Here is a 24,887-nt window from a genome sequence, read left to right on the forward strand (position 1 = left end):
TAATAATAATAATAAAAATTAAAAAACATGTATTTTGCTACTACCAGAATATGAATTTTTTTTGAAACTTTAAAAGCATAATTTAGGGGAACAATATGAACATGGCAAATCTGCATAAACCCAGAAGTACCAGAATGGGCAGCTGTTCTTGAGGAATAATTACTACTTTGGGAAAATAAGTACATTTTCTAAAATTCTGATACTGATAACCTATAAAAACATCTGTAAAACAAATTTAAGGGTAGAAAGTATGTTACTGACATTCATGAAATATCTTGTAATTTTTTTCAGAGATTTAATTACACCCTTCATGCTTACTCTTATATTAAGAGATCTTCTGGTTAGCATTAATTTGAATTCTATTGAAACATATATTAATACAACTTAGACAAATTTATTAGCCCTTTAAATAACAAACTGATAATGTGTCCAGGCAGTATATACTTAAAAAGAAGAAAGAGACATACAATTAAAATCTCAACTACAATTACTTCGCATTTCAGAAAGTTAAAAGTAGCCTGAAGCAAGATTATTTCAAAGGGAAAATCTGGACAGTAGCTTTGCTCCAAGCAAATCTATGAGAGTATTTAACAGAAAAAAAAAAAAAAAAAGAAGAAATCAAAAATCATATCCAAAGATGAGGCAAAAAGGTCAAAGAAAAGGAAATGAGTTTATACCTAGGTTATTATAAATTTGCATACACTAAGCTCTTAAGGAAACTTGCAAAGATAGTATTAAGAACATAGCATAGAACTGGATAATTTTAATAGTATCCTAATTTTTTAAAATCTTCTATTATGCATAAGAATTTCCAAGTAGATTTCCCACCCCATTCAGCAAAGAAATAAAATGTTAATTCCAAATTATTACATTAAATATGGAGAAGATACTCTTTTGTTTACAGAATAATTTTTAATAGACTATATATATAGTTTCCAGATAAATTGGAACACAATATGCCATAAGATTAACCAACACCATTAAGAAATCCACATAGCTTCAGCTCCCAGGATTCTTTTATGGTGAAACTGCAGAATATACCTGTGTTTCCTGACATGCAAAGAAAAACCTAAGCCTTACAGAATGTAAGATTTCTAAATATAATGAAATTAGGCCAAATTTGTAACTTTATCTGGTTTTATTTTAAAGAACAAAGCCAGTATTGGTACTGAATCTCTGAAGATTCAGTAGACTGAAATTCCCAGACAGGTTTTTCGTTGCCAACTAGTTCACCACCCATTCCTGCACTGACTCCTGAGTTAGATAAACTCAACAAAACAAAACAAACCACCAACAAAACTCTTGCAGTATCAAGCATAAAATACCACATACCCACAACAGATATAGCATAGTACCGAAGACAAAAGCAACTAAAGTTACCATACAACATAATTAGAAAAAAAAACTAGATGTAGAGATCGGTACTCTCAAGAGAAAAACAAAAATATGTTTGTATATATAGGCATATTTTAATAGACTTACAATATGTACATACAGTGCAGCTATGCACCACAATCCAACGTCACTGAAGCCAATGGCAGATTCTTAATAGGCTTCATTCATTACTAAATAACAGTTACATAAAGGTTGTAACAACTGGTCAGGATTTTGAAGAATAAATTGTAGTTGTTTGATGGAAACATGGATCTTAGTGTCCTAACAAAAAAAAAAAACCATTTCAGTTGTTTTAAAAGCTTCAGAGAATAGAAAAAAATATAATGGAATTAAAGAGAATTACTCATGTAATTTTCATTATTTCCAGTCACTTCCAATTCTATACTTCATTTTGATAACAAGTAGTATACTTGAAAAACAAAGCCCCAGAAGCTTTTCCCCCACAGGGGTAAAAGCCTGAGCCCACAGTTCAGACAAGGTGTTAATACTAGCCTATTTCCCTGGGACATTACCCACAGCACCTGCCAAACCTCCTACCATTTCAGAGACCCTCTCTTGCCCCTGAGGCTCAAAAACAGACTGACCAATGACTTCAAGGCCAAGACAATTTTGAGTCACATCTGTGTCCTTTAACAATGATGAAAGAATGGAAGAATGGTACAGGGTGGCAATCCAGGATCTTGCTTTCACGGGTTTCAATGAATATAATAAATACAGAGCAAAAAGAATGGCAAACACGGAGTGATAAACGAGTCAGCATTTTGATTTTGCTGTTGGTGGTGGTTTTGTTGTGCTGTTTGTTTTTTTTTAAAAAAAAAGATTTCTGGAGCTTGAAACCTAGCAAGTACTGCAGATAGAAGCCAAGCATTGCTACAGTCAAGTCAAGCAGCAAGTGGACAGAGAAAAACTGAAGTCAAGGAACGAATGACCGTATTTCTGTCTGTTTATTTCTTCCCCCCGCACTGCTGGGATGTACATATTCCTGACTTTTCCCAAGTCTGAGTAGCAAGTATTATTTCCAGGAAGAGGAGTATTGAGAATTTAAAGCTCTGGGGCCCTGCTTGAACAGAGATGGAACAGTTGCCTTCTGGCAGGAATTAAAGCTGGTATGGAAATTTCAGAAAAGGAATTAAAGGATGGTCTGGAAACTGGCCAAAAGTAGATCAAAGTAACTTTAGCAGCATGAAGACACATACCAGAGGCACATGAGAGGGGACTTCAAGGCAGACCACTAGGTTTAAGAAAGTATCTGCTGTTTGGGCAGAAGTCCGAGTGAGCCAAAGGAAAATGTAAATTATTCTTCTGAAACATTTAGTCCCAAAATATCCATACTGTTTTGTATAATTTCCACAGTCTTGGCCACATGGCAGATATCTAGTAGAACAGATGTGTTTTAGATTCTGCCCAAATTTTGAACATAATAATTGATCAGCATATCATACTTCTTCATCTTCAAGTGTTGTATGCTCCTGGAACTGAAGTTTGGATTTAGGAAATCTTCAGCTACCTATTAGTTAAAACATATTAAAAACAGAGAAACTATAGCATCCACCTGCTCAAAGCATTTTGGTTTTCATATTAACTCTGTATTTAGTTTGTTGCAATGTAGGAAGCCTCTCCTCCCGGAAACATAAGCTCATAAAGCTTCCAAAATCATTTTCTACTCATATAGCAGGGGAGGCCAGAGCAGGTCTTCTCTGGGACTCACCCATGTAACCACTGAGCTGGGCCCTACACAAGCCAGTGTTTTACTGAAACAAAACATCACAAGCGGGTAGCTCTTACAGCAGCCAGCTTCAAAAGAAGAAAGGGACCATCCCTTGCTATCATCTGGGTAACCTCAGAGCTGAAAAGAGGTGCTGTGGGAATTCTGAATTGGATAAAAGCTTCAGGAAACTGTTAGATTATTGCCTTTAAAAGCTGTTAGGATGAACAGGCACTTTGCCTCCTCTCTGTTTCTGACCTATGTGCTACAACAGCACTGTCAATAAACTCTGTTCATCCTTCCATCAGTAAAAACAGCTTTTGAAAAATACAATGAAGACATGTTGAGAAAATATTCCTGTGCTCCAGCAGAAGGTTTCTCAGTGAGCCACAGAACAAAGAAGAGAAAAAACACAATTCTTTATACAAATTCATGAGAATCATAGCCTACAAGCTATAGCACAGGGTTTCCCCAAATGCCTTGCACAGGAAGGACCAGCCAGCTGGTAGAGCACAACAGTGCTTGGGATCCTGGAACTGTGCTCATCCTCTGCTAGGGGCAGGTTTACCCTCCACAGCCTCACTGAACTGTTTGGATATCTCCTTTTGCCTCTTTCTGTCACACATAGTAAACTCCTATCCATTTACCTTCTGTACATATGAGATGCAGGTGTTAGCAGTACTGTTATACCTGGCCTGGTAAGCTCACATGGGGATTCACTTAGATAATAAGAACTCAAATTCTGGAGTCAGAATCTCCAGATTGCAGTGCAAAACCACAAAGGGCAAAAAAGATGAATACTTGCATTGCTCAGTTTTGAGAAGAAAGCCCGCTAAGTTCCTTCCTGCTAAGTTATATGGATTCTGTTACTGTGATAAAGCATATATTTTAAACGTTTAAAAGGCAAATTTGTTAGTGACAGCGCTCAAGTTAGGAGCATTTTCAACATAGAAATTTACACTTTGAACACTAGCAAAATGCAGATACAGTTTTCTTTTTAAAGTTTCACAAGATTTTGAAGTTACTGGATGCATTACTATCTTGAACGTTGAAGATTCGTGAATGTATACGCTTGTATGAACAAATTTATGAATGGAGATGTCTGGAGCTGATATGACTTAGCAAGAGGAATACCAATAGCTTGGAAGTATTTGCAGCATTTCAGGAAAGGAAACATCCAAACTAGGAATTTTTAAAATAGAACTGTAAATTCAATTGCTAACAATAATATGCTAGTCATAAAGACTGAATTCAATCACTAAAACATGAAACAAAGGAATAGCTTCCTGTGCTAACCTCAATATAACCACATCTATTAAGTCCCATCTGTAATAAGCAGACTGGTGTTTGCTCTGTGGAGTCTGAATTGCTAATTCCTCCCATTTACACCAACTTCTTGGCTTTCAGGAACAAAAATCGTTTTCTGTCTAAATATACTTACACTTAACAATCAGAAATGAATCCCTGTGTAAACAAGCTCCATGTTGGCAATCATCCTTGTTAGTATTTATTAATGGGGCAGAAGCTCTGCAGCTTTCCACATTCGAATTTAACATTGCTGTTACTGCCATTACCCAGGTACATCCAGAATAACAGCCAAACATTTTTCCAATACACTTGTAGTCCATGTTTCTCTCTTTCTTTCTACTGTGCTCATTTATCATTAAAGCCTTATAAAAAGGTGGGTTTGATGAGGTATTATGGTAAGGATCACTACTAAGTATGTCTTTGCAACACTGAGACACTGACATTTCTGGTGCACATGTAACAGCTGAAACAAAGGATGGGGTTCTGGTGACAGATGGCAGCTTTATCTCTGCACAAGTCAGCACTGCTCACTGCAACCTTTGCTCCCAGAAGGCAGGTGTGATGTTTCCTTCTCTGCTAGCAAGGGACAAATTAAAAAACTGGCCACTCTGCTGGCACATCCAGAGAGGTTGCAGAGCCTCCCTCCTTGCAGTCTTCAGAAGCCATCTGGATGCGTTCCTGGGCACCCTGCTCTGGTTGCCCCTGCTGGATCAGGGTTGGAGCAGATGGGCCCAAAGGTCTCTGCCAACCTCAGTCATCCTGTGGTTCTGTGACTTTCTGAAGAATTGTATAAAGAAAGCTTCATTCTAGACAGAGCAAGTCTCGCTTCCCAGTTCGGCAACACTGATGGACACAGAACAAAACAGACTGCAAGTCAGATGGGACATACAGCACTCTACATTCAGGCTTTTATTGTCCCATCTCCCAGTGCTGAAACTTTGAATTAGTCATATTAATGGTTGTAGATTCCCATTTCAAGTGTAGCAGCTGGCAGGAACAGACACACACAGGACACCAGTCATCCACAAGACTTTTGTGAGTGCAACATATGCACAAATGCACAACACAAATAAAATCACACTTTAGAATGCTGAGTCTTCTTGGATTCCGGCTACACATAACAGAACTGTGGAGCAGATTTATTATCTGTGAGAGTCTCACCACAATCACTCTTTCCTCAAGACCAGCTGAATAGGACAAATAAATAAACAGAAACAAATAAGTAACTAAACCTCTGGCTCACGTTTACCCAAGTCTCTCCCAAAGAACAATGCAACAATCTAGAAGAAAGAAGTATGTGCGACCAAGATTAGCATGTCAAGCTCTACACACCATCCTTATCCCTGGAAATCATATATTTGTCAGTTGATTAACAGAAATTTTAAATGCCTAATGCTGAACTACTGGCCAAATTCCAACTTTGTTTATTTGCAAGAAACTCTGGCAGAGTCAAGAAGTTGGCATCCAGTGCACGGGGACAAGGTGTTCATTTTGACCTAAAATATATGCCTTTAAGCAATGCAAAGCACCACCCATCCATATGGCCATTTTTTGATTCTTAGCATCAAGTGTTCCAGGAATTTTTTTTTAAGATGAGCAATAATTCACATCCACCTATTTCAAAGACACTATATATGTGAATTTCATTTTGACATTCACTGCTGATTAAAAAGAATATGCTTGACCTAATATTACCATCCCAAACATGACTACAGAACCCACAGCTCACTTCATCTCCTCTTGGCTATTCCAGTACCGCTGATCTGCATGCAGAAGTGAAAGGTATCAAATCAAGCAAGGTGCCAAAGTTAACACGTAGCATGATGAGAGCTTTGTGTGCTACACTGGCAGCCTGCTTTCCTCTGCCCTGCCCAGTCCACTGTGCCTATTTGTTGCATTTTATTTACTGATTATTGCTACTGAATTTATTAGTTGAATTTTCCTCTTTAATATATCACAGTAGCAAAATAAATATCTCTGAAATTATTTAATAAGGATACAAGCAGTCTGATTTACAGCTTTGATAATGTTTGGAAAGGTTTAACTTGCACCAACTTCTGCCATAAACTGAAACCATCAGAAGTTAACGAAAGGTTTCACTGACTGGATAAAAGTTTAGAAATAAATTACTGAAATTTGAAGACCAGCTCACTGTTTGAGAACTATCTTAATTCTATTTGAAATAAACCTTTAGCATTTTAGATTATGGATAAAGAGCATCGATCTACTAAAAAAAAAAGCAAACTTTTCCACTTTTTTTTTCTTTTTTCTCAGAACAGAGGATGGTATGGCTGACTTTATGGCAACCAGTACATCAGTAGGCAGCACTAACCACAGACTTTGTGTAAATGGTCTCATTTTGCATTATCATCAACTACTTGCAATGCCTGGTTGACATCTACAACAAAAGCACTATGCACTGGAAGAATTAAGGTGACAATTAATTAAGTTCTACTCAGATTTGTGCTGAACTAGAACCAGAGATTAATAAAATAATTCTCAGTCCTTTACTTTCTTCTGTACTTTGTTCTTAATTAAAACACACATGAATGTCACTATATTACACGTGGATGTTTCTTTTTTTTTTTTAAGGAGATAAATATGAAAGGCACTGCCACATTTGCTGATACAGACTGCAAATCTTGTGATATTAAAAATTCACAAAAGTTACTGAACTGTGTGAGACACTGTGCTGAAAAATTAGGAATTTCATTAGGAATTTTGTCTCCTGATGCACTGTCCAAATACAGTCTATTCTCATCTGCATTCAAGCAACAAAAATAAGAGGTAAAACAGTTCATCAGGAAGGAAAAATTCCTGGGAAAAGGAATTCTCTTACAATACACAAGGCTGCTTTGGTAGGCTTTCTTTTGTTGTTTCTGGAAAAAAAAATGGGCAATTTTTACCAGAAATCAATAATATAGACCACATTCATTACTAAAGGCAGTTCGGCATTAACCTGGGAACTACAGAAACAGTTGATCAAGAAAGCGTCCCCATATGACTAGAAAAGCATTTAAAACCCTTTCTTGTTGAAAAACAAAAATCCCAATAGTAATTTCCTCTGATTCTCTGAGATAATTACTTCCTGTACTGCCCTTTCCCAGCCAATAAGTAAATACCTTGGCTCCTCTTAGCATATGCTCCTCTATACAAAGCCTAAGGTGGAAGAAATAAACTGGGATAGAGAAGTCTCAAAGATCCAGAAACTAGTAACAATGTAATTACACAATGCAAGCAGTACTGATTGATCACCTTTTTATGAATGTAATAAAACATACTCAGTTCTTTTTCTATTATAAAATATTCAGTGCTGCTGTAGTGTGTTCCACATTTTAAACTGATGTAAAAACCACATCTATTATTCTTTAAATACGTGATTCATTGTTGAAATGTCTGTGGTCTGTGCAGAAAACAAAATATACTGCAAAGTACCGTTTTCTTTTCATAATGATGCATATGCTAAATCAACTGCTCCTGTAGTGAATGATGACGCTTACTCTACTTGCACTGTGTTGTTTAGTTTTACATTATTCAATGCTTTTGAATTGTCAGTTTCAATTAGAAAGAAATCTGGCATAGATAGAGGAGAGCCTGCATTAATCCACATTTTATGCTGGATTTTATCGTATATATACAATGTACCGTTGACCTCCTGAACTTCAAGGTTTAGGTGTAATTGAATATATTAAATAGTATATTTAACCATATAACTACAATATAAATAATTCTATTTTAGTTTTTAGTCTGTACTTATTTGTATCAGAAGTACGTATGAATAAAGTGCATATAGCCTAAACTGCTGAAATCAAGCAGCCCTTTGTGCCACTTCAACGCCTGTCCGACCCCAATGTTGCACTCCTGAGGAACACCCTGCGCAGGTACCTGCTGCATCTTTTGCACCTGTGGAAGCAGCTTGCCTTGCTCATCCCTTAGCCGATATTCCAGATGCTTCTTTTCTTTTGTTAATGACACTGCACAGCAACTATCTATAGTTTTTATGTGGTTATTGAGTGGGACATCACCTATTAATTATGTATGTGTGTAGAGAGCTAAAGTTGCTGTCAGTCTCTGAGGGCAATCCACCAGAACTATCCCTCTGGCATTAGATGTCTGCCTTTGCAAGGGCAAGAGCTGCCACCCAGTTTAGTCACACTTGGAAACATTGTACAGGGTACACATGACACTGGTGAATAATTGTCCTTTAGAGGCCTCACATTAAAGGCAGTTCCAGAGCGAGTTAACTCCATGCCTTTTAAGCTTGACCAGCAGCACAGAACAGCTTCAAGTGCTCTCCCAGGGGGACCTACCAGCCAGACGTTCATCACACTGGTCCCCTCCTTGAGCTCCAAGGTCTTGTGTGGAGGCAGTAACAAGTTAACACGGACACCTCCCTGCACTATGGAGATGCTGAGAGAAGCAAAATATGAAACTGCAAAATCCCACTCTAGCGTCAGAACCAGCCTAACCCTACCCCTGCACAGATTAAGCAGTTGAACACTGGCTGAGGGTGGCTTGCCTGAACAAACTGCTGCACCACCATTGCTCATGCTGGAATGCAGCCTTAATTAAGTCTGTGCTACACAGACCCAAGTTCTGGGTAACACCAGTGTTCGCTTTTCCTACATGCTGAACCATGCATCCAGCTGCAAGATGGAAAGATGGAGCAGGAAAGCAAACAGTTCAGTGTGACAGCTGTGCTCTTCCCCTGCCTCCTTTGCTTCTCATAAGTGAGCTGCATGAATAAAGCCTACAAGATCAGCAATGTCACTTGGATGGAAGTTATCAATCCAGGGAAAAAAAAAATACAGTTGACTGGAGTAAGAATGAGCAATCATTTCTAAGGTTGTTCTAAAACGTTGTAAACTGGTTTTGTAAAAAGATAAAAACCATCAATATTCACAACATAAATCCTGAACTGCTGGAGGTTAAGGCAGGAAGAGCTCCCCCGTGCACTTTTCTGAATGAGCCTGTTAGCAGCCATTCTGAGAAACAGGTGAACCAACAACAGTGATGGTGAGCCTGAGCCAGCAGAACCATACCTCTTCTCTGTATTCATCCAATATTCTCAGGTAGTCAGCTCTTATTCAAATTATATTTGAGATGTTTATGAAAGGCAAGTTCATAAATGTCTTCTTAGTGTGTAAGAATGGATAATTTCCCTTAACATTGATTAATGAAGAACAGAGATACTAACTTCTCCATTTAAGTGGGAAAAGAAGACTCCTAAATCTGTTTTCATTATCTACAGAGGATTTTACTTTAAAATCATTACCAAATAAAAAAAAGTATCTTTTTTTCATCCCCTATAATAAATGCTTTACATGGCTATGATTCAATATGTTTTACACTGCACTGGTAATTCTCATTATTTTTCAAATATCACATTTGAGAAGGTTAATACACCATTAACATGATTAACTTTATAATAGAAGTTAAGCCATATGGAACCAATCTGCACCATTTGGCCATATAAATGACTAGATACTGAAGGTCAGCTTCTGCCTCACTGCACCTGTGCATCTTCCCCAGCTTCACTTCAACAAAAAGGCATAGATTGAGGGAGGAACTGACAGGACAAGCAACCTTTTAGTTCTTCCCAAAACAGGGAAACTACATGAAAAGATGGGATGAACTGGTAAGTTAGACATGCCTGCATACAACCTGCAGAATGCCTTCACCAGCAGAGAAGCAATTCTCCACATAAATTTGGGTCCGTGGAGATGAATTACACTCATCAACACTGTTTTGTAAGGATAGTGAATTTTGTTCCTCATATAACTATTTATCTGTCAATTCTACTGCTAAGGCAATGTCAAGGCAGCCATCAGACTGAAGGGCAGCCTCTGGCCCCATAAGCACACTACCACTTACCCGCCTGTATTCTGTCCCCACCCCACTGGCCACCATTTCCCCTCCATCTTCCCTGACAGACTTTGTGAGCAAAGCCCATGTTCCTCCCACCCAGCCACGTCCCACTGTGGCTCTTGCTCTTAAGGTGTTGCTGAAATCCTGCATTTCACTGACACTGCACCTCCTGGGCAGCCGGGCTGCAAGAGGCTGTAAAGACAAACCCCAGCTCGGCGGCGAGTCACGAGCCTGAATGGATGCGGGGCGTCACTGAGCTCCTCTTTTGGCTTAGGGGAGGATCAGCTACCACCACCTCACTTCCTACCAACATCCACGGAAATTGCATTTAACAGCGTCCAGTGACAGAAACCTCACATCTCCCTAGGCAACGTATTTTTTCTCACAAGTCACATTTTCCAGGCATCAGGTGTTTCTCCTCTCTCTCTTTGCCAGTCTCATCTCGTTTTGTTTTCAGCATGCAGACAACTTAGATTGAAGCCATTCCCTCAAAAATCACTCTTGAAAGTCATCACTGAAAAAGTTACTGTATGGTGCTGCTGAAATTAAATCAGCCTTTTTCCATGGTGCAACTGTAACATATTTTTAAGACATAAAATGACAGAATTATTCAAGCCCTGCTTGATTTAACTCAATTAACGTTACTGCAGAAATGCATATGGAACGGGAGAAACAAGTCTAGGTTGTCACTGCTGCCATCTGAATGTCTGCAAATGCCTTATGTATGTCTATAATGCCTGATACCAGACACAATGAAACACTGACAGCAATGCATCATCAATCAGATCAAGAAACATCTGAGATTTATAAAACAATTAAAGTTCCAGTAGTCAAGGTCAGTCACGCTTTGTACATAACCCCAGTGTTAGAAAATAATGCCTTACACACCAAAGAGATAATTCTTTGCTCAGGCAAGCTGTCCATTAGGAACGTGCTGGGGTCACTAGTGAGAGCAAAGCAAGTCAGAGTTGGCTCACAGTCTCCCTACACCCTGTGCATTCATACTGTACCTATCTACAGCTTTTTTTTTTTTTTTCCAAATGAAGTAATAGATCAGAAATAAAGCAACACTCTAGTTAACCCACATCATCTTGATTGTTGTTGGCTTTACTTTCCTCAGGGAACAGATGGGAAAGAAGTGCATATAAAGGCCAGAAACACCTCCTTCTGCAAGTGAATTTAGTCCGCTGAATTTAGAGCAGCAACAACAGAGGAACCCCTTACCAAGATTTTAAACTCTGAAAACAAAAAAGGAATTGTAATTATTCACAGACAACAACGGATCAGTAAGCTTTCCAATACACTGAATAAAATGGAAAGTATTTATTTGTTTTCAAGAGTGGGTTACAAAAGCAAAAAAAAAAAAAAAAAAAAAGACAGACTTTGGTTCGACCCTCCCCAAAATATATTCCAATACAACAAAATAATGCAATACTGCCTGCAAAACAGCATGGCTGCATTTCCAGATGTACGCTGCTATCATACACAGAGTACCAACATATGAAAGAGCCAAATGCAAAGGGCCACAAAGGGACTTCAGGCCTTCCTTGATGAGAAGTGTTAAAGGTTGTTTCATGGAACCAGATCTTTAAATAAAATCATAAAATAAAATTAAAAAAAAGAAACAAGACAATGAACAAAGCATATTTTAAGCACCAGTTTAACTTACATAGTCATTAGGCATTTTAAACAAAATCAATTAGCAATTAGATCAGTTATCAATTAGTATCAATTAGAAATGAAAATCTGTGAGCTGGATACCTGAAGGCATCCCTGGAAAAATTTCACAAATAAATCTGTTCCCTCATGATTTTCAAGATGTTTCAAAAAGGTGTGACAACTTCTGGTGTAATAGATGGAAGAATTTTATTACAGCTGTCCACCTGAGCATTACAATACTCAGAGCTGAAGAATTAACACCATTTCAAATAACCTTTGCTATGACAGTTTCCTATACATCATCTACCTCAAAATCAACAAATTTCATGACGACTCTCATTCCCAGGGGAAATACAGGTTGACATCGATATTGAAGGCCTACTTTGACCCATTTCAGACAAGCCACTCCAGGTACCATCATAGAAGAACATCCAGTCCTTCCAATCCAAAGATCAAGTGAAGATAGAAAGCGAGAAAATCTCACACTTCAGTCAGCCATGTGCCCCAAAATATTTAAAAAAATGCCATCTAAAACACCCATAACATATAAAGGACAAGACTGATTTGCAAAATCCACAAGTGATTCTTTCCCTCAGATTACAAAACTGACAGACTTGGAAGTCCAAATTTTCACGTAGCCACATTTGCACATTAAAAATACATCTGAATCTCAACATGTAGATAGTACACTGCAGTAATTGCAGAGTACATCCTGCAAAAGTTAAGACATTAATTTATAAACCTAATAAATATAAGACAAAGTTGCTTCAAATGTTATCACAGATGAATACATCTCAAAATGCAAAGGATCATTCAGACAAAAGGCACTGAAAATTGAAAACAAATTTTTGAAATGCACAGAAACATGAATCAGGATGCCAGGAATGTCCTGGAGGCAAGATTATCAAACAGTTACACCAACCAGTGGTAACAATTACAGTGCACAGCTTTCTAAATTTCTCTTCTGCAAAAATCTGCTTTGTATTCCCAGTCTGGCAAACTCATCCTGCTGTTCTCCACATTCTAAAAAAATGCAAATCATCGGTAATCAAGAGAGCATCAGCTGATCACATTTCAGGATGCAGCATGGGAGTATTAAGTGACTGAACATTGATCAAATGACGACACAATCTGGAGACTGAGTCTCAAGTAGTGCTGGGTGACCCTGATGTTAAGTATGTTCATATTATATAAGCCTACACTGAAGTACTGTTTCTGCTGCTGGAAAGTGCTGTTAAAACTCAGCACACACAAATATATTTGCAAAGTCAAACACCTACAGATACATTTCTCCTGTTCAATAAATCGACCTTAAAATGGCCTGCTCTTAAAGCAACTTTTTGGCAGTGCAAACTGGATCGGCACCCAACCCAACCATTTCACTCATCTCATGCTAAAATATCTGCGCGCTTAATGTCACCTGCAGGAAAATCCTTTTTATGTAATAAAGCAGCAGCCATCGAAGGACTTAAAATGAAGGTGCCTTTTCTTTCCTCTTGTACCTTGCACATAGAGAGAGAGGGTGGCAAGAAGGCAGCAGTATTTCAAAAGATTATGCATACACGTCCTTTCTAAATTTATACAGTTCTCAAGGGAACAATCAGCTCAGAAATGTCTGTGATTCTCAGGCTACAATTACCAAAATGAGATGCATAACCTTTATTACGCTAGTGAACAGTTAACTTTACAGATTATTTCTTTTACTGCAGAGCTCTGAAATCTTTCATCTTTTTAAAGGGATTGGCTGCTTCCAGGCTTTCACACTGCAGCTCCTGTGCATTCAATGCCAGGTGCTGCACACCTCACTAGCACAAACTCAGCACAATGCAAGATCTTCTTCAGCACATATAGTTTCATATAGCATCACAGCAAGACAAAATGCCTTTGAGATTTAGCAAATTCAAACAGATTCTGTTGCTACATCACACAGAAAAACGCCCTGAAAGACTGCTGAAAAAAAAAAATAAAGAACGAACAGCCTACATCTCCAAACGTGACAGTGCATTCCTGGCACAGAATATGCAATGCAAGAAGAGAATAACGACAGGATTTCTGTTACCTTCAGTCACATAGTTGTGGTCTCGAAGAAAGCTGTGGTTAATTTTTCGTGTGTCCGTGTCCTCGCCCATTTACAGCAGGATTACTCAGCATGCCTATCCGCAGTGGACTGATAGCATCAGCAGAGGTCGTCACAAGAGCACCATCCATGCTGCCACTGCCTAGCAGAGGCGGGGAGCACACCGGGCTACCGAGCACAGCATAATGAGAGCTGGTGATGCAGCAGAGATTTGGGGGGTGAAAACGCTCAAAATAAATAACTAGAATAAAAGGAAGGAAAGGAAAAGAAGTCTCGGGAGGGAGACGGAGGGAGGAAGGGCTCCGATAAATTAAGAATGCAGAAAGCCAGTAGGGAGCTTGCGTGAAGGGAATACAGGCACTTCTCCTGCAGTTAAAGAATAACCCAATTGTTTAGTCAGGTACTCCTTAAACAAGTGCCCACGCAGCGTTTCCTCCGAGTGCCTGCTGCCGGGGATCCTGGCGGATGCTCTCAAGTGGCAATCAGCGTACTGCAGCAAAAGCCGCCTGGCGAAGCTCTCTGCTGGCTGTTGCTGCTGTCATATGCCTGTGCTGCATCAGAGCAGGCCCCTCCCAGCCAGCCTCTCGCTGCCCAACCACGCAAGATCTGCATGTAGGAAAGTGAAAAATGAGACTGCAGGTAATTATTTTAGCTCTTCTGCTGCGAAGATGGGCAATGAAAAATTTAAGGGAGGGGATGCGGGAGAAAAAACTTCCAGCTGCTTAAATGGGTTTGCATCGACACGTATTGCATGCTGACGGGAGGCCACAGCTCTGCGCTAGTCAATACTGTCATATGCAGCAAAAGCAACAGTCGTTCAATGTCAGCCTGTATAAATATTACTGAAATTGCCAAATGCCTGCCTCTGAAATCAGAATAGTGAGAGACTAGGCAACCACCAGGAAAAAGTAAGATAAAACAGCTGTCATTTGTCTTTCAATTTTTGCCGGTTTTATAAAAAAGAAAGACAAAATTGTAAGTATGGGGAAAAAAAAAAAAAGAGGGCCAGAAAACAAATCTCAGTGGCTTCACAGTAGAGGAAAGCTGGACAAAGGGAAGGACTGCAGGTTAGGGCAATTTCTTACATCTTTTTTCACTCCCTGTATTAGCCCATCATCTGGAAAAAGCAGTGCTATAATTTTTATACTTAGAAATACAAAAAAAAAAAAGTGAAAAAATTATGCACTTGCATTATAAAATAAACCTTGTTCTTTAGTGTAAGTATTTAAATTAAGTGCAGCTTCAGTGGTATATGTTAAAATAAAGTTCTTTCAGCTGAAAGGACAAGCAGGTTCCCTGAACTTTTAGGTTCTGTTCATTAAAAAGATGCAAGAACAAAAATCAACTGCAGGATCCATGTATGTATGGTTCTTGAAGGTAAAGCCAAGTGCCCTGCCATTACTATACAAGAGATACATGACTTTAGAAAAAGCAGAGAAGTATATAAAATACTCTCTATAATGACTTTCCAGGGATACATATCTAATTTCAGAATGAAGTATGGTTGGGGGAAAAAGAAAAATAGCAGTAAAATGACCTCCCTTTCTCATTAATGAAGCAAAAAAATGAAGAAACATCTTCAGGCTGCCAAGTAAATGTTAACAAATAATCGCATCTGAGGAGGTAGGAAAATAACAGAAGATATTCCATACTTGCATTTGTGGAGAACACATTTATATATATATGCAGCACTTCAAGGTGACAACACTAGAACTGTTACTTCTGCACTGAGAGTACCAGTCATTGCTGTGGTGCTATTTGCAGCTCTTCAGTGCTCACCCTGCCCTCCTCAACCAGGTGCTGCCTTTCTCCACTCCTGTCCATGCACAACCTCAGGATATCCCATCTGCTTACACACCGGTACCGTCCATTTGTCAAGGCTGTGCACACAAGCAGTTCTCTTTTTCAGTTTAGAGGGAAAGCACGTCAGCAACAACACCAAGCAACCTAGGGCCTGCTGCTTTATGATCAGGAACATCTCCATAGACATACACGTTCTGGTAGACAACTGAAGGCTCAAGTACAAGGTAGGATCCTAAAACAAGGATCCAGTCCTTCCAGCAACTTTGGGTAGACTATCCTGCTGTCTACTATTCTGCCTTTTCTACCTGGTTATCAGAAGCAAGCACAGCAAAATACTGGAAGACAATTCTAGCTAGTACAGGAAGTAATTGTGAGAATCTGTAATACTAAGTGGGAAAATATTCCTAGAAGTTGACTGAAATAAGAAAGAAGACCTTACAAATATTGATTTTGTATAATATAACTGTAACCTATCTGATGGAGCTGGTTCATTTTGTCCCTCTCTGTCACACTATTTTAGGATTCGGTCTTGCAAAGACAAAAGGTGTCATGAGGAACGCACGCTGCATATGACATCCTGGCTCTCTGAAGTCAGCAGCAAAGAGTACAAAGAGCAAGTTTACACCCAAATTTAGAAAACTAGCGTAGCTGCTTTTGTTATGAACCTGGGGAGCAATTCAGAGCATATGAGTCAGACATCTCTCTCCATTTTGTATAATGGATGCTTTAAGGCACCCATGTTCTTTTAGCAGCTTCCTCTGATCTGTGACTGCTGAAACTGGAAGAAATGTCACATTGCAGGGTATTTGATCCCAAAAGTTATCTAACACAGTTGACTAAAAATACAGCGAATAATTTATATCCACAAACATAGAAGAAATGAACTTGCATCTTTCCCATAAAAAAGAATTATACATAAAAAATTATTGAAAATAAATCGACAATAAATTACTCAAATGAGGTATAAAGTCTCAAAAAAGCCACTCTGTCAGTTCATGGAGAAAAAAAAAATCAAAAACCACACTGCAAATCATTTTCGTAAACACATCTACATTTCTGTGACCAAAGCTTTTGCAATTTCTACAGCACCTGAGAGAAAAAAATTCCTGCATTTCATCATAAGCTCAGCAATCGCCATCCTTTATTTGTCCTTCGTCCTCAATCTGTTGAAATTTTATGATTTTAAGCCATTTTAAGCCTGCATGCTGCCCATAACTGTTAGATGTAATTTAAGCAGTTAAAGAGTGTTTTCACTTCTTTTTGTGAAGTCAGTATAACAACTCTCATCCAGAGATAATTTTCTCCTCTTGCCATTTGAATTAGACAGGCTTACAGACAACCTCCTTAGGCATCATGTCTCGGTCAGATTGAGTTTGCCTCGTTCCTCCCACTTTCAAGTTGAAAATCACGTAAGGAGGAATGGAGTGAGGAGAAAGCTTTTAACAAATCCACCAGACAATATTCCCTGTCTGCATGCAAATGCTTTCCCCAAGATTATGAGCCAAATCCTTACTGTGTGGCAAATCTTAGTTGTCCACTGACGTAAGTATGTCAGTGCACATGAGAAAGATTAGCAGAATTCTGCTCTAAATTTACAGCGCAATGCAAATTTGTGAGCCAACATTTGCAGGTAGCTAGCCATGTTGTTTAAAAATACTGCTTATTATCAATCCCACTGATAATCTACATAATTTGATCCAGTCAAAATATCCAGGGAAAGGGTGGGGAAAAAGGAACCTTTGATCAAGAATATATTAGTTATTTGCACTTTCACAGTAGTTCACAGTCCTGTGCATAAAACAGCCAACTAATTGAGCTGAACAGCGTACAAACAGAAATAAAAGGAGCACCTTATCCTGAAGAATTTACAAGCAAACTACAAAGTGGGAAAGCCAAGGACAGATCAGTTAGACATACGAGTAAACACTGACTCAGTAATGAGGATGGAGGACTGGTTTTGTGCTTCCTTTAAAAGAAAGTCATTAGAGACTTTGTGGAGAGCAGCAATAAACAAAACCTGGATTCAAGAGCTTGAAAAATATGTGCCTAATAAGAACAGAGCAAAGGAAGAGGAAAAAGGAGGAAGACATGCTAGCAAGTCAAGAGCTTTTTCTATTTTATTCCTTCCCCAAAGATGGAAAAGACTAAGCTTATTAAGATGTGCAATAATGTGTACAAGCTGTTCAGAGACAGCGTCAGTTGAGAGTGAAAGATAAGGAGGAAAGTAAGAGTGGGCACAAGACAGATACCAATAGAGACTGCAGGTGTCAGTAAGAAAACAGAATAGTTACAAGGAGCACAGCAAACAAAAACTGGTTCTGTGCCAAGATGAGAAGAACCTGGGGACAGAGAGATAAATGCAGAAGAAACCTGTATTTCACTTAGTCAGGAGTTTCAGGGAGGACTGGAGAAAGGGGAATACGGAGGATGGACAAAGGAAGGATCCACAGATTGCAGCAGGAGGCAGCCAGTACCTTGAGGAAGGAATCAAGACTAGCAAAAATGGGAATAGGGTTGAGATTGTAAGATTGCATTACAACGTAGTTTAGCTGGATGATTAAGGAACTGAAGCAGAAGAGAGCAAATGATCACTGAACAATGGTTGATCGTGTTTGCTCATTGTATTTTCAACAGTAAGCTCTACAGCATGAGTGGGAAGAATGAGGTATCTGAAGACAACTGGCCCTAAGATTTCCATGTGATCCTATTTATAAATACTTGGTGATTGTATGATCTTCCCATTTGGCTCATGCAGAACGTTTTTGTTCTTCTCCTAAACACGTTCACACACAGAGCTTCCATTAAGCTTTGTTAGAAACTGATATCAGAGCACAACCTTCAATAATTTAAACCCTCAGGATCTGAAATAGAGCATTGTCAGTATTTGTTTCCATTTTACTACCCCCAAATTCATCAGTCTGAATTAGAACAATTAAGCTTGAAGAGCAACTGAAAGAAAAAAGTGGTTGAATACTTAAGTATCTTCTTTGTCTAACACAACTTTTCATATACAGATGATTCTCAGTTCTTTTAGTAAAACACAATGGCCTTAAATCAAATGGAACTGAATTTTAAATTGGCACTGATCTTCAAACTGATGATTTCTGAAGAATAAAAGATTCACAGTCCTGTGAGGTTTAAAATCCTTAAAAGTTACACAAATTATAACAAAAGTAGATTATCTTATTACCTTAATTTAATGTTTGTGTAGTCACCTGAGTCTTTGTAGTGCTTTGACAGAATTCACTCACCACATCCTAACATCTGCAAATTATGTGAATCGGTACCAACTTTGTCTTCTCATCTTGAAATGGGACAGAATAACACAATCAGTCAGCTACAGAAAAATACAATAAAATATTTAGCTAACCCTTTATGCTGATATTTCATAGCAATTGAATTTGTTCACCAACAGAGAATATTTATGAGCCAGATGCTCACTTCCCTTTATGCACATCCAGTTCACCTACACAGAAAAAAAAGGCTTAAAGACTTCTCCAATCAGGCCATTGGCAAATTAGCTTGGCTTTTAATTTATTTATCTTTAATGCCCAGGAAAATAAGATTATGCAATACAGCTGTACTCCTGCTCAGAAATACGGGAACTCCTTGTCTGCCCTTCATTTGAAGGACAAAGCAACAAGAAATTACCATGTGATAAAATGTTCTACATCCAGTCTTCCTCCAGCCCTGCTCAGCACAACAGAAAAGGGACTCAGAGCCCTCAGCCCGGGAAAAGTATTTTGTAGGATAGAAAATACATTTCTTCTGGTTTTGAAGGGTTTTACTTTTCAGTATTTGAGAATGCTACCTTTAAAATAATGTTTTTCTCTGCTATCTAGTCCTCATTTAGCACTTCCATCCAGAATGAGCATTCACTCTGGATCCTACTCTCTCCTGTGTGATACTAGCCCCACACAGTAGGGCAGAGGAAATACCCAAGCCGTGAACAAATGAGATCGCAGAAATCACCTTGCCTTGACAGCACGGGCCTCAGTACAAGCCACTCGCCTTGGAGGGAACCACCCCACAGGTGATAAAAGATGTAATGGCATCCCTCCACCTCCCCTTATTTCAAAGACTTTCAAGCACATCTTATTACATGATGCACGTTTGGCAAAGGGCTTAATCTAACTGCTTTGTTATAGTGATAATGCGTTATAAATGATTCTGATAAGAGATTTAAAAATAAAAATCCATATTCCCATACATTTTTGAATAGCCCCCTTTGTATTTGTCTAACAGTCAAATACAATACACAGCACTACCATACAATTTCATTTTTAGTTCTTCGACAGCTTAAACAAAAACAAATAGATACTGCTAAAAGCTAACATACAAAAATAAAAGAAAAATTGAATCAATCATAACCCTTGAGTAAAAAGTAAATCATTTTGTCTTACTCTAACACCTTCTCCAGTAATTGCTCAGAATCTTTAAATTTATAGCATTTAATTTACATTTCAATACACAATCTTCAGTTACTGCATATTGGATTGAATACTTAATATTAAAAATGATGTAGTAGCCCAACTGTTTTGAGAAACACAATGGCTACTATCACAATGGGAAACCATCCTGTTATTCACAAAAAGTAAGCCGCTTTAACACACACTGTGTTAAACCTAAAAATAACACTAACCCAGAAGAAATAATTTATTTTTAGCCTTCATACTCTAGACACTGAATAAAACGAATGCCTCCTAGCACCTGGCGATATTAGAAAGCAAGCAATTAAAAATTATCATCAAGTAATTGAAATTACAGAAGCAGACTTCCTTCAACATCCTCCACCCTACCCTGCCTGTTCCTGAGAGTCAGTGCCATGGAGATGCACAGAAAGCCAGAGCACGGGATAAACCGAATCCACACCATGCTCAGTGTTCCACATAGCAAGCCGCAGTTCGGCCCTTCTCTTTGGCAGTGCAGTGGTGAGTTTGGAAGAGCTAACTAGTAGAGAGAGCCCTGTACCTAACTTAATAGTCTATTCCACAACCAAGAGAATACAATCAGGGTATTTGGTCATGGTGGCTCCTGCAAGAAGTCCCACTGAATCCAAGCCAGGACAGATGCCCTTAGCTAATTCATCCCTATGACAAATGCTCCCCTGTAGAGCCACTGTCTCATGCAGAGAAGCAGCAGGTTCCCCCATCCCACCACAGCAGCTGCATACACCACAGCCCTCTCCAAACCCCCCAACGTCACATTAACCCAGGCTGGCAACCCTGGGCACTGCTTGCAAGTGTTTCCCTCCAAGAAGGGAAGAAATAGAAAAACAGTTTCTTATCTACTGCCTTAAGTCCAGTCAGAGCAAGCCAGCAGTGGAAGAGCAGGAGCTACAAAGCAGAAGTCATATTAGCATCTAGCAAGAGGGAAAAGTGCCCAGGGCCAAATCCTGTGGGCTTACAGCATTGGTGGCACTGGAACACTGTATTAGAGACAGCACCTATATAATAAGACTAAAACACAGCCAAAACATTGGGAAAGTATTCCAAAAAACAGTTTCCAAAATGGACACTCCAAAAGGCTTAAGCTGGTAAGATACAGAAACCATAGAGAAATGAAGCTGGAACAATTTCAATAGCAAAACTGAAGATACAAGAAAACAGGTATAAAGAGACAAACTTTCTATACAAAAGAAGAAACAGAGGATAAACTTTTAAACATTACGTCCTGTCATAAAATATCAGAAGCTGCCTTAGAATTCGTAACTCATCAAAAAAAAAATTTGAGTCAAACAAATAATTAAGAATCTAATCAAATTAAAGAGTGTGGTAGCTTTCACATTAAAAAGCATACCGCAGCCACTCTTCCTAACATCTTGCTAATTCAGAACTGGAAATGTCTCAGGAAATAATAATTCAGGAAGCTTTTGAGTGCTTGGCAAGTCTATTAAACAAAATCAATGTACAGGATCATTTATTACCATCTTTACATTCTACACACAGCCATACAAAATGACAGCTGCAAAGGGAACTTGGCCCAAAAGGCGATACTCTTCACAAGCCCACAGAGAAATGACATAACATGTCACACGACAGTCATGCTGTCTCCTTCCCTTCACCACCGTGTTTAATTAATTCAGATAGATAAAGTGCCAAGAGCATTTTCTCCAGTACTACCTTACTTCGCAAGGAGTAGTTACATATTTCTCTGTTCCACAACAGCTAAGGAAGCACAGGAATTTGGCAATTTGGGAGTGGCTAAAGACCCCAGCCAGAGAGAAGGAGCTGCTGCAGAACAAAAAAAAAGCTGTTCTATGTTTCCCTATGTTTTTCTTGTAGAAAAAATTAACTGTAGTATTGTTGACACAGCTTAAGAGAGGTGCAACCTCTCAAATTTAAAAGAAATAATGAAAATTTGCATCAATATAAGCAATGATTTTGTTATCAGCCTTTCTTCTGGATCATCCAAATATTTAAACTACAGCAACATTCGAAGCACCTGCTCTAAGAGCTGCAATCTCTGCAATAGTGTTCACCCGGTAAACAAAAGCCAAAAATAAATTCAAGCTACTTTAATAAACAAAACTACAATAAAACAAATGCATAAGCATTCAACAGAATGGAAAAAAAAATCATTTGTATACAGAATGAAAGCTATTACTGAATGGAAACTGAAGTTTGCAAGACATGCTTAACTCAAATTTTGAGGGCATTTCACATAAGGGGACTACATGCAATAAACAGCAAATACACCTACACATAACATTTCACTTCTGGCCGCCCTCATAACAACAGCAGCATCAAAAAATCAGAAAAAGAATAAATTAGAGGTGATTTGGCTTTGGAAACAGATAATTAGAAGGAAAAAAATGACTGGAGAAGGCTCCTTATAGCAGTCAGTTGGAAGGAATGTCAGCACAAACATCAAAACAAATGATTTTTATTGTGGCTCAAGTCACAATAATTGCAAATTAAATAAAGTAAACCACACACTGCTTATTTTGAACTATACTTACAAGTGAGGGTATGGCTGGAATTAATTGATTTTGCAACCTAACGAAGGAGTAAACACCTGAAAATGAAGTGTTGTAATGAAGAGGGAAGAGATGCCTGGCACCAAGGAGAACCTGGAAATGCTGGGTGAAGTGCTTTGCCCATCCAGCGCAGGAGCTGCTAGCTCAGGAATCAGAATCAGAAGTGGCAGCACTAAACACAAAGGCAGGTATAATCCTTTCCAGAGCTTCGAGGTCACAAATAAGGTCACAAGGGATGCTTGCTCGTTGATGGAAGATCTTGGTGTCACTAAATATTCGCTGAAAAACTGAGACAGTCTCACCTTAATGCATAATAGCATGCTGAAAACTCAAATGGAAAATCCAATATCATCTCATTCAGTTTGAGATAATGATATTCTGGGTATGGATATTTACCATATCTTCTGCTGAAGATGCATCAGATGGCAACAAAAAATGTCTTCTTTGCGCATCCAGAAATAACCCCGACTAAAAAGAACATACATCTGTGTTTTAGTGATTGAGATGCTCACGTTAGGCAAAGGAAGTTATCTCACTGGCAAGAGCAGTTGAAGGATTTGCACTTTGAGTTACCTTACGTACCTAAGCGAAATAGTCATACAGATAGGATGCAGGAGCACAGCGACATGCAACTGTGTGTAAGAGAGATTCAGCTTGGCAAAGGCTGCCTCAATTTCATAGCACAAGGGGGGAAGCAGGGCCCTCACCCAGCACAAGCCAAAAGGCTTCAGAGGGGTCTGCCCAGCAGAAACATGTCACCCCAGCACGTAACCAGCCCTTCAACAACAAGGAGGGGAGTGGTGGCTGATTAACAGCACAATTTTTGCTGAACTCAGCAAGACTATATTTATCCTTACTTACAGCTAGATAGGGACTAACTCAGTCACTGAGCAAGCGTAAATGCTCGACCTTAAAATATCTACAGATTGCAACAGAGTGAACTAATTGCAACTAATGAATTGCTGAGCCAGCACAATGAAAAAACAGAATATGCACACAGTAATGCAATGACGGTAAGGTTAAGACAATTATAAATCAAAGGAAAGAGAATGATGTCTCTTAAGTTTTGAGGGACAGCTCCCAGTGGAGGGTTGAAGAAGATCATCTGCAGGACAGGGAAATCATGCCTAAGGGCAAAGTGACCAGTGATCTTATCCCATGGTGACCTACCTCGTGCCTGCCTGCAGAGCCTGCCTGCAGCCCTTCGTTGTTCTGATCATCCCATACACTGCCACTTTAAGCGCTTCTAAAAATTTTAAACAGATGGAATTAGATTGTAAAAGACCCTTTAAAATAAGACATGTCAGATTCCTCTGGTAGTATGTACATTGCACAGTTCTATTTAAAGAAGTTTAATCTAAAAATGTACTTGGTAACACACTTAGTACTGTAACTTCAGTGACTCCTTCAGGCAGTAATTAAGAGTGGCTTCTTAATTATTCAGTTTATCTATAATAAGCCAGAAGATTCATCTTTCATTTGAGTCAATGTAACTGATGGAAGTAAGCATTTCATGTTCAACAGAAAATGCTGGCTGTTTTGGCAGTACAACCCCTGAAAACAGGGTACTCACTGTAACAGGGATTTCCTAACTCTTCACTTTACTCCAAGTGATTTCCTTAAGCCAGGGCTCCTAAATGACAAGTTTCTGAAAGACTACAATTTTTTTTGGACAGAAACAGTCTTTTGCATGAAACGAAGTTCCCTTCAATGATTATCTTCTGAGCAAAATAATAATAATAATAATAATAATAATAATAATAATAATAAAATTGCATTTCACCAACATGAAATTCAACATTTTCATGGAACACAAATCAGTTTTCCAAACAAAATACACAAGCAGCAAAGCAATATTTCTATACTTTGCCTCATGATGTAAATTTTCCAATATATAAATAATCCAGAATCAAATGGAGTGTGGAAAATTTTATAATATGTTAACTGAGCATCAATCCTTCCACCTTTGAGGTGACAGTAATCAGAAGGAGGAAGAAGCAAGTAACAAACCCATACCTGTAACTGCTGTAAGCAAATAAAACTGAATCAGTCAATTTGCAGTTTCCAGCACCAGCAGCAAATGAGTACAACCA

The 24,887-nt window shown here is 38.7% G+C and overlaps 1 protein-coding gene across 8 annotated transcripts in view; it reads right to left on the reverse strand.

The window, feature by feature from the left end:
* Positions 1-24,887, reverse strand: part of PPP2R2C (protein phosphatase 2 regulatory subunit Bgamma) — a 187,711-nt gene that overhangs the window by 121,117 nt on the left and 41,707 nt on the right. Inside the window, exon 1 of one of the 8 annotated variants that reach the window (XR_002438070.1) lies at positions 13,995-14,505. The exons of the other annotated variants lie outside the window; for them this stretch is intronic. The gene's annotated coding sequence lies outside the window, so the exon portion shown is untranslated. Of the gene's footprint in view, positions 1-13,994; positions 14,506-24,887 lie in introns of those variants that run through there. 8 annotated transcript variants of the gene reach the window in all.

Source organism: Numida meleagris, chromosome 4, assembly GCF_002078875.1.
Source record: "Numida meleagris isolate 19003 breed g44 Domestic line chromosome 4, NumMel1.0, whole genome shotgun sequence".
NCBI lineage: Eukaryota > Metazoa > Chordata > Aves > Galliformes > Numididae > Numida > Numida meleagris.